Source organism: Nicotiana tabacum, chromosome 13 (assembly GCF_000715075.1).
Source record: "Nicotiana tabacum cultivar K326 chromosome 13, ASM71507v2, whole genome shotgun sequence".
Taxonomy (NCBI): domain Eukaryota; kingdom Viridiplantae; phylum Streptophyta; class Magnoliopsida; order Solanales; family Solanaceae; genus Nicotiana; species Nicotiana tabacum.
The window spans coordinates 4,835,313-4,846,380 of record NC_134092.1 but is presented as its reverse complement, the minus strand read 5'-3'; the positions used below and the strand labels follow the sequence as shown (position 1 = coordinate 4,846,380).

Sequence of the window (11,068 nt, the reverse complement as noted above, 5' to 3'; positions counted from 1 at the left end):
TTGCGATAATTCTGTATGACTAGGGATTCTACATTCCAGTATAAGAAAGGTAAAAAAATAGTTTTAAATTCACATAAGGTATTTTCAGAGTGGGCGTTTTGGTTGTGGTACTTATGGGGGTGCTTAAGAAGAATACAGTAACTTATGGGCCTTAGGGTGATGCGATTTTATGTTAGGATGTCTTATAGTAAGATTTGGGTAAGGATCGTGGTGTTCTGACAAGGAGAAGTGTCAACTTAAGGGTAATTCAAAAGAAACTCGGATAAAATAGGATAACTGGTAGAAGGCTAGACCAGTATGGTAATGGTATGTTCGATATTTTTGGGTAAATATGATGTGGTGAGGCTCTACAGATGTTTTGGTGACCTGCGTAGGTTGGTCGAGTTAGAGGAATTTAGTTCTGATAGCTTGATTTTGTGCAAATAGATTTCAAAGTGTTCTTGATGGTTTCTACCATGGTTCGAACTAGATATTTTTTACTGGTATGGGAACATGTTGTGTATTGTGATTTCCTCCTGGATGAGAGCAAATGGTAGGTTTCTAACTAACTGGGTGTGTAATTTGTTGGCGACTCAGAGTTGATAGTGAGATTCTCGTGCTTTTCACATGATTGCATGATAGATGCAGTGTGTTGTGCGGAATTAAAAATTTACATGTACAAGGTGACAGTTCAGTCTTGAAGGGAAGGTCCCGAATTTTTGACAACATGGTCAGTTTTAGATATTTAGATGAATGTTATAATTGCTCCGTAATTCATGAGAAGGGTTCGTATTTCAGAAGGCGCATTGTGTTTTGACTTACGGATGTTTATTGGTATTGCGGGACTCACCTAGTTAATAAACCGTTGGTATTCAAATTATTGATATGTAGCACGGAAGAATTATGGAAGTATTCCTAGTGGAATGATTGTGCATGAAGGATGTGATAGTCATTCGAGTGCTGGAGTTGTGATCAGTTACAGCAGTTTATGTCTTCTATGAATTTAAGGGACTGGAGCTCTCAAAAGCAAATTGTTTTAGGGTTGCGACCTGTTTGAGGTGAGTATTTTATTTAAACTCAGTGGAACCACTAATTGTGTTAATTATTTGTGATAGCTGCGCGCTATGAGTGTGTACATATGTGAGATTTGACCCATGTGCGGGCATCGGGGCAATATTCATACTCGGAAGAATGCTTAGGCAAAGAAATGCCTAGATTTGATTGTTAAGGGTAAAATTATAACGTTTCTCGTATTCGTACATTTGTCAAGAACTATCTAGGCTACACTTCAGGTTACAAAGAGGCTAATTCCCTGAATAAATTAGGTAGTTACTATTTCTGCGTTAACTTGCCGATTTGAGTTGTGATAGCACACTTTGCACATGACTACTCTATGGCGTGTTATTTATACCAGTCCAGGAGCATGTGAATTTTATTTCATTTATCATATATATGTGTACTTATTTGATTTCCTTTGAATTATATGCTTGGATTAGAGGCCTATGACCATGCCAGGCGATTGATATTATTAGTAGGTGAGTTATCCGCGCGGGTCTAGACATTTATGTTATTGGCACGTGAGTTATCCGTGTGAGTCAAGATATTGATACTATAGCAGGTGAATTGTCCGTGCGATTGATGTTAATGTGAGCTCTAGAAGAGCTGATTACCGTTGTTAGATTCATGTGTCTTAGCTCTACTATATATGATGAGCTTATAGCATTGCAGTTGTGGTGGTGCTTTTTGAACTTGCAATACGGTTCTCTTCTTTGAGACGTTTTTCATTTTTCGGTACATGGATTGCGCAGTTGTGGCTTGAGTTATATTGGTGTGGCATGTCTGTAGGATAGTTTTGTTTAATAATATATTGTCATTGGACCTAGAATGGGTATTATCAGGTTTGATTACGGTATATTTGGGAGGATGACATTAAAAGTCGGTTTAGAAACTGATTATGGTTCTGGTTGGGGCGGGAGAGCTCCATGACTTGTTGATCTGATAAGGGGTTATGAGATTCTGCATGTTGCGTTTATTATCATCAATGTACAAAGGGGTTTAATACTAGTATCAGGTTAGTTTGGAGTAGTTATTGTGATTGGGAATGGTGTTGCGAGCATGTGTGTTGTGTATTATGTTATGTGATTATATCTGGAGTTATGGTTATGGCTTGATACTGCTTGTTCAGACTCATTCAGCGTGTAGATGTGAGATTCGTGTCTAGAAAAGAAATTTTGAATATTCAAAATTGAATTCCAGGGTTTATGGGCTAATGTTAAATTAATGACTTTCAATTATGTTGTGTTGTTAGGCCTATACAAAATAGGGTTACGTGGGATCACCCCCGGGTATGTGCATGGTAGGGTGGAATAATGATTTAAAGGCTTAGGAACAACTCTTGGCACATTCGAGGACGAACGTATGTTTAAGTGGGGGAGAATATAACCACCCGGCCAATCGTTTTGAGTATTACATCCCCGTTCCCCCATTTACTGCTCAATTTATGCTTTACAGTTGTTATGTGACTTGCCGGGGAAATTGGTTCGGGTCCGGTGAGGTTTTGAAATGAATTGAGACACTTAGTCTCCAAGATGAAAACTTAAGTTGAACAAATTAACCGGATATTGACTTATGTGTAAACGACCTCGTAATAGATTTTTGATGATTCCAATAGCTTTGTATGGTGATTTTGGACGTAGGAGCGTGTTCGGGAAATTATTTGGAAGTCCGTAGATCAATTAAGCTTAAAATGGTTAAAATAGAAATTTAAGTTTGGAAGTTTGACTCGGGAGTTGACTTTTTGATATTAGGGTCGGAATCCAATTCTGGAAATTTGAATAGGTCTGTTATGTCATTTATGACTTCCGTACAAAATTTGAGGTCAATCGGACTTCATATGATAGGTTTCGACATCGAATGTAGTAGTTGAAAATTCCTACTTTCATTAAGCTTGAATTGGGGTATGATTCGTGGTTTTAGCATTGTTTGATGTGATTTGAGGTTTCAACTAAGTTTGTATGATGTTTTAGGACTTGTTGGTGTATTTGTTTGAGGTCCCGAGGGCATCGGGTTAATTCCGGATGATTAACAGATCAAGAATTGGATTTGTGAGGTTGCTGAAGTTGTAACCCCTCTAGTGTGATCGCACCTACAAGGGTCATGTCCGTAGGTGCGATGCCGCAGGTGCGACAGCTTGAATGCAAGTGCGGAGTTGGAGGATGTCAGAACAGGTCTCAGGTGCGATGGGATTTCCGCACCTGCGATTACACATATGCGAGCAGGGATTGCAAAATCGGAGGCTCGCTGGGTAAGTGATGTCTGCAGAAGCGCATTTCTTTCCACAAAAGCAGATGCGCAGGTGCGAGCCCAAGCTCCGCAGTTGCAGAAAGGTCTGGGCAGTGTTAAAAGCGAGAGTTTCTGAGATGTTTCTCATTTTGGACATTTTGGAGCTCGGTTTGGGCGACTTTGGAGGGGGATTGTTTCACACATCTTGGGGTAAGTGTTCTTGAATCCCCTATGATTATATTTAATGATTTAATCTTCATATTTGGTGTATGATTATAGAATCTTTAAGAGAAATCGAAGAAAATGTTTATGATTTCATAAAGCGAATTTTCGAGTTTTTAATACCGATTCAGAGTCGGATTTGAGTCCAATTAGTATGGTTGAACTCGTAATTGGATAAGTTGTCGAATTTTGTGAGTTTCGTCGGATTATGAGACATCGGCCCCACTGTCAATTTTTCGAGCGGAGTTAGGAATTTTTATAAACTGTTAAATTGCAAGCATTGGAGTATATTTTGATTAATTTGCGCGTTGTTTGACTAGTTTCGAATCATTTGGCGTGGAATTGAGGAGATATAAAGGCGTTCAGAGATTGTTACATGCAGAATGGAATTTTTGGAGTATTGTTTAGCTTGCTCGTCATTGGATTCATCTTGTTCGAGGTAAGTAACACTTCTAAACTTGGTTCTGAGGGTATGAATCCCCGAATTTGGTGTTATATTAATTGTTTGAAGGTGACGCACATGTTAGGTGATGAGCGTGTGGGCGTGCACCACAGCAATTGCGACTTAAGTAAATTCTGTGAAGTTGTAAATTTACAGAGTCTTGTTATTATCCGAATATTCTCCATGTGTTAGGAAATTGAGCCGCGACTCTTATTAAAGATCATGTTTAGGCTACGTGCCGATATTTTTGGGACCCCTAGGGTTGTGTTGCTGTTGAATTTAATTGTTTTCAAAATATATATTTCATACTCAATCATGTTTATCTATTGTGAGGATATTTATGGGATCGGGGTTGCCTGCCTGCCGTAGGCCTTATAGGCTTTATTATTATATGGATCGGGGTTGCCTGCCTGCAGCAGGCCATATAGGCTTATATCACGCTTGGGCTGAAGGAGCCCCTCCAGAGTCTGCACCCCCCACAGTGAGCATAAATGATATATATATACAGGATGGACTTCCCAAGGCATGGACTTGCCTTACTTATTTATATTCGTGATGCATTTCCCTAGATATGGATCTTGTCCGAAACATTTACATTTGGGGATAAAATACCCCCACGACTTGATTGGCCATATACGGTAATGAATGACTGACTATCAATCAAGGTGTGTGTATGTGCGTGTGTATATATATTTGGACGGAATGTCCCTGGGCTGGATTAGCCATAAACAGTACACGAGATTTTCCACTAAGAGGTCATATCCCTCAAATCATGCAGTATTGAATTATCTTACTTGTACTGATTTTAACAGCTGAACTTGAAAGCATACCTACATTTCTGTACTGTTATTTATATATTGGACTGTACATGCGGAGCTCGTCACTACTTTCAGCCCAGAGGTTAGTCTTGTTACTTATTGAGTCATAACATCATACTACACTCTGCACCTCCTGTGTAGATCCAGGTGCTTCCGGACACAACGACTATTAGATCTTACAGTGTTATCAGCTGAAAACTATGAAGGTAGCTGCCTGGCGTCTGCTGACCTTGACTCTCTCTTCATTTAAGTTATTGTATTGTTCAATATTTTCAGACAGTGTTTTTATCAGTCAGACTTTTTTATCATTTAGATGCTCATGTACTCAGTGACACCGGGTTTTGGGAGTGTTTTGTATCTGAAGTCGTGAGGTTTTTCTATGGAATTATGTTTTCTAACGTGAAAGAAATTGTGTTTTATGGAGATTGTCGGCTTCCCTAGTATTGAGATAGGCGTCATCACGACAGGTTAGGATTTTGGGCCGTGAAACTCTACTTTCTTCGGATCTACCTTAATTCCTTCACTAGACACTATGTTCCCCAAGAATTCCACTGAACTTAGAGAAATTGGAATAAAGTCTCTCCTCTCTCAACCTCTTTAAAACAATACTCAGGTGTTGCGCATGCTCCTCCTGGCTACGCGAGTACACCAGGATATTATCAATAAATACTACAATAAATTAATCAAGATATGGCTGGAATACACTATTCATCAAGTGCATAAATGCTGTTGGGGCATTGGTCAGCCCAAAGACATCACGATAAATTCATAGTGACCATAACAAGTCCTGAATGTCATCTTTAAAATATTCGAGTCACGAATTTTCAACTGGTGATGCCCATATCTCAAATCAATTTTGGAGAACACCCTCACTCCCTGAAGCTGGTCAAATATATCATCAATACACGGCAAAGGATACATGTTCTTGATTGTAACTTTGTTCAACTGCCTGTAGTTGATGCTCATCCGCATAGTGCCATCTTTATTTTTCACAAATAGAACTGGTACACTCCAAGGAGTCACACTAGACCTAATAAACCCCTTATCAAGAAGTTCCTGAAGTTGCCCTTTCAGTTCTTTCAACTCAGCTGGTGCCATACGATACACAAGAATAGAAATGGGTTGAGTGCCCGACGCCAAGTCAATACCGAAATTAATATCCCTGTCGGGTGGCATACCTGGCAGGTCTGTAGGAAATACATCTGGAAAGTCTCAAACTACCGACACCGAATCAATAGTAGGAGTATCTGCATCAACATCTCTCACAAATGCCAAATATGACAAACACCCCTTCCACAACCATACATTGAGCCTTCAAGAAAGAAATTACCCTGCTTGGAACATAATATGCAGAACCTATCCACTCAACCTTCGGCAATCCCGGTATCACCAACGTCACCATTTTTGCGTGACAATCCAAAATAACATGACATGGAGACAACCAATCCATACCCAAGATTACATCGAAATCAACCATACTAAGCAATAAGAGATCAACTCTAGTATCCAGTCCCCCAATAGTTACCACACACGACCGATACATACAGTCCACAATAATAGTATCGCCCACCTGCGTAGATACACGAACATGTGAAGCTAAGGACTCGCGGGGCATATCTAGATAACGAATAAAATATGATAAAACATACGAATATGTGGAAACAGGGTCAAATAATATAGAAGCTTCACTGTGGCGCACTGAAACAATACATGTGATCACTGCATCTGAAGCAACGGCATCTTGCCTGGCAGAAAAAGTATAGAATCGGACCAGGGTGATCTCTAGTTGTCTATGCCCCACCTTGTGCTGGTTGGGCGGGTGCTAAATTAACTGGTGCGGGAGTCGCAGCCTACCTCCTCTGCTGAGCTGGACCTCCCGAAAGGCGGGGACAATTCCTCTTCAAATAACACAAATCTCCTCACTCAAAACAACCCTTCTCTAACAATGACGGCAAGTATTGAGGTGGACCTCGAGAACTAGAATAACTACCAGAAGAACCTGGTACAGATGAACTCTGAACTGAAGGTGCACGAGATGAACTTTGAGCTGGAAGTGCACCAAGAGAAGACTGACTCTGTCGAGCACTATATGAACCACAGCTAGTTGATGCGCCACGATGAGCTGGACGAGCCATCTGAGCGGGCTTATAAGGACGACCCCTGCTGTGATAGGGCTGTCCCCTAGAAGGAACACCGCTGGAATTACCCAGACCACGAGACCTTTTGGCCTCCCTCTCCTCAAGTTCCTGAGTACAGAGCATCTCTAGGCCTCGAGCACTGTCAACCACCTCCTTGAATCTAGCACATGTTACATTCCCCTAAGTCATAACACAACGAAACTTCTAATTGAGGCCATTAATGAACCTCCTGACCCTCTCTCTCTCTCAGTCGGAACCAACCAAACTGCATGACGGGCCAGTTCTGAAAATCGCATCTCATGCTTAGTCACGAACATGTCCTCCTGACGTAAATACTCGAACTGTCTGCGCAGTTCATCTCTGCGGGTCTGTGGCACAAACTTCTCCAAAAAGAATACGGATCACTCATGCCATGAAAGTGGTGCTGCACCAACAGGTCTGCTCATCTCATAATTCTCCCACCATCTGAAGGCTGCTCAAGTCAGCTTAAAAGTAGTAAATGAGACCCTACTACACTCCAGAATACCCGCTGTACGAAGCATCCGCTAGCATCTGTCCAAGAAATCTTGAGCATTCTCTGACTCAGTTGCACTGAAAGTTGGAGGATGGAGTCTCCGAAACCTCTCTAATCTCTTTTGCTCCTCGTCATTCATAATAGGACCTACCTGGGCCTGAGCAGCTGGAACCTGCTGGACTGGAAGTCCATGCACTACCTGTTATGGAGTACGGGAAACAAGGGTAAGAGTACCTCCCCCGGCCTGAGAAGTGGAAGGTGCGGCCTGAGCCGAAACAACCTGAGCAAGGCCGGTGCAAACAGTCAAAATCTGAGCTAAAGCCTCCTAAAGGCTTGGAATCACAATAGGCATAGTTGGTGCCTGAGTTGGTCCTGTCGGCTCAGTTATATCTGGAATCGGCTCCTGAGTTGGAGCAAATGGTGGTGCTACAGGTGCTGCTCCAACTGATGTACGAGCTACACCTCGACCTCTACCTCGACCCCGACCTCTACCATGGCCCCGGCCTCTCACGGTTCTAACTGGTGGCACTAGTGGCTAACCATCTGATCTGGTAGTACGTGTCCTTACCATTTGTGAGAGAATAGAATAACAAATATTTAGTTTCCATAATCAACAAATTTGCACGACAAAATACAAGAAAGTGAAATTTTCCTAAGGGTTCGGAAGCCTCTCAAAGATAAGTACAGACGTATTCGTACCGATCCGCAAGACTCTACTAAACCTGGTCATGACTTGTGAGACCTATGTAACCTAGGCTCTGAAACCAACTATATTGTGCTAAAATCCAAAACATGAGACGGATCTCCGACATATTTCCGGAGCATAGATACATGAAACACTAGATGAACACCCGATAGACTAGGCAGCAATGCAAGTTAATAAGACACCTTTTCAATCCTTTTAAGTACTTCAATAAGCCCCATTGTGTTTTGACTTACAGATGTTCATTGGTATTGCGGTACTCACCTGGTTGATAGATTGTTGATATTCAAATTATTTCTATGTGGTACGGAAGAATTATGAAAGTATTCCTCGTGGGATGATCGTGCATGAAAGACGTGTTAGTCATTCGAGTGCTGGAGTTGGATAAGTTATGGTAGTTCATGTGTTTTATGAATTTGGAGACTAGGAGTTCTCCGAAGCATATTGTTTCTGGGTTGCGGCCTGTTTGAGGTGACTGTTTTATTTAAACTCAGTGGAGGCACTAGTTGTGCTAATTATTTGAAATAGTTACGCGCTATGAGTGCACCTATATGCAAGGTTTGAGCCCATGTGCGGGCATCAGAGAAAGTATTCATACTCGGAAGAATGCTTAGGCTATGATATGCGTAGAGTTGACTGTTTAACGTAAAGTTATAACATTTCTCGTATTCGTACCTTTGTTGAGAACTATCTAGCTATAGTTGAGGTTACAAATAGGCTGATTCCATGAATAAATTGGGTAGTTACTATTTGTGCGTTAACTTTTTGATTTCAGTTGTGATAGCACACTTTTCACATGCCTACTCTATGGCATTTTATTTATACCAGTCAAGGAGCATGTGAATCTTATTTAATTTATCATATGTACTTATTTGATTGCTCCTGTATGATATGCTTGGACTGGAGGCCTGTGACCATGCTAGGCGGATTATGTTATTGGCACGTGAGCAGTCCCTGCAGATCCATATACTGATATTATTCGCACGTGAGTTGTCCGTGCGAGTCCAGATATTGATATTATTGGCACGTGAGTTGTACGTGCGGGTCCAGATATTGATACTATAGCACGTGAATTTTCCGTGCGAGTGACGTTAATGTGATCTCTAGGAGAACAGGTTACCGTTACTAGATTTGTGTGTCATGGTTCTACTATAAATGATGAGCTCATAGCATTGCGGTTGTGGTAGTGATGGTTGAACCTACAAAAACGGTTCACTTCTTTGAGATATTGTTCCATTTTTGGGTACACAGATTGCATAGTTGTGGCTTGAGTTATATTGGTGTGCCATGTCTATGGGATAATTATGATTAATAATATAATATCATTGTACCTAGAATGGAACTATCTGGTTTGATTACGGTATATTCAGAAGGATAATATTGAAAGTCGGCTTAGAAAGTGTTTATGGTTCTGGTTGGAGCGAGAGAGCTCCATGACTTGTTGATCTGATAAGGGGTCATGTGATTCTACATGTTTCTTTCGTTATCATAAGTGTACGAAGGTTTTGGAATGGGGTTTTGTTTGTTATGGATTTTAATACTAGTACCATGTTTATCTTAAGTAGTTACTGTGATCGGGAATGGTGATGCGAGTATGCGAGTTGTGTAGTATGTTATGTGATTATATTTGTGGTTATGGTTATGTCTTTATATAGCTTGTTCAAACTTATACAATGTATAGATGTGAGACTCGGGTCTTGTAAGAAACTTTGGATATTGAAAATTGGGTTCTAAGTTTTACGGACTAAGGTTAACGTAATGATCTTCAATTGTGTTGTGTTGTCAGGACAATGGAATAGGGTAGCGTGAGATCACCCCCGGGTATGTGCGTGGTAAGGTGGAATAGTGATTTGATGGCTTGGAAACAACTCTTGGCACGTTCGAAGACGAACGTATGTTTAAGTGAGGGAGAATGTAATGACCCGACCGGTCGTTTTGAGTATTTATGCTCCTTTTAACTATTTCAAGTCTTGAATAGCTTCATACGATGTATTATGACTTGTGTGAATTGTCGATTTTGGTTTTTATGTGTTTCGAAATTAGTTCGGAAGAATGAATTTCATGTTTGACGCTTTGAGTTGGAAGAATTGACCAATTTTGACTTTTAGTATTCAACCTCGGATCGGAGTTTTGATGATTCCAATAGCTCCGTATAGTGATTTTGGACTTAGGAGCGTGTCCGAAAAATTATTTGGAAGTCCGTAGTTAAATTAAGCTTGAAATGGCTAAAATAGAAATTTATGTTTGCAAGTTTGACCGGGGAGTTGACTTTTTGATATCGGGGTCAAAATTCGATTCTGGAAATTTGAATAGGTTTGTTATGTCATTTATGACTTGTGTGCAAATTTTGAGGTCAATCGTTGTCGGTTTGCCTAGTATTCAGATATGCTCCATCACGACAGGTTAGAATTTTGGTTCGTGACACTGGCCTTCCGACGTCTTCTTTTTTCATAGGTTGTGTTATTGAGTTTCCTTCTTTCTGCCTTAGCTGACACAAAACTTGGTCGATAAAACATGTTGATTTTATCAAGTTTTATTATGTTTATTACCATAGGAACTTGTACTCAATATTGGTTCATTTCTACTTATAGCTTTTGTGAATAGAGATTCTACTTGGAGTGTTTTATACCTTTGGACTTTTCTTCCTACAATCTTGTACTCAATATTGGTTCATTTCTTTGTTAGTGAATCACCAAGGTGGCTTTACGTAAGAGGAAACAAAGAAGAATTTGTCCTAACTTTGAAAAGAATTACAACAAAAAATAGCTTAACCTTAAGCTTCTATGGCTCCTTCATTGATTTTGAAGATCAAGAACACAATGTAAGTTAATTACTTCTCATTAATGTGGTCTACATTTATTTAAAGTATGTTGAAGGGGGCTTTGGAGCAACGGTAAAGTTGTCTTCGTGTGATCTATAGGTCAAGGGTTCGAGCCATGAAAGCAGCCACTAATGCTTGCATTAGGGTAG

General features: G+C 40.5%; 1 pseudogene; it reads left to right on the top strand.

The window, feature by feature from the left end:
• Positions 1-10,612: 10,612 nt before the first annotated feature.
• The window catches only part of LOC107779252 (organic cation/carnitine transporter 2-like), a 120,534-nt pseudogene continuing 120,078 nt past the window's right edge, over positions 10,613-11,068 (top strand).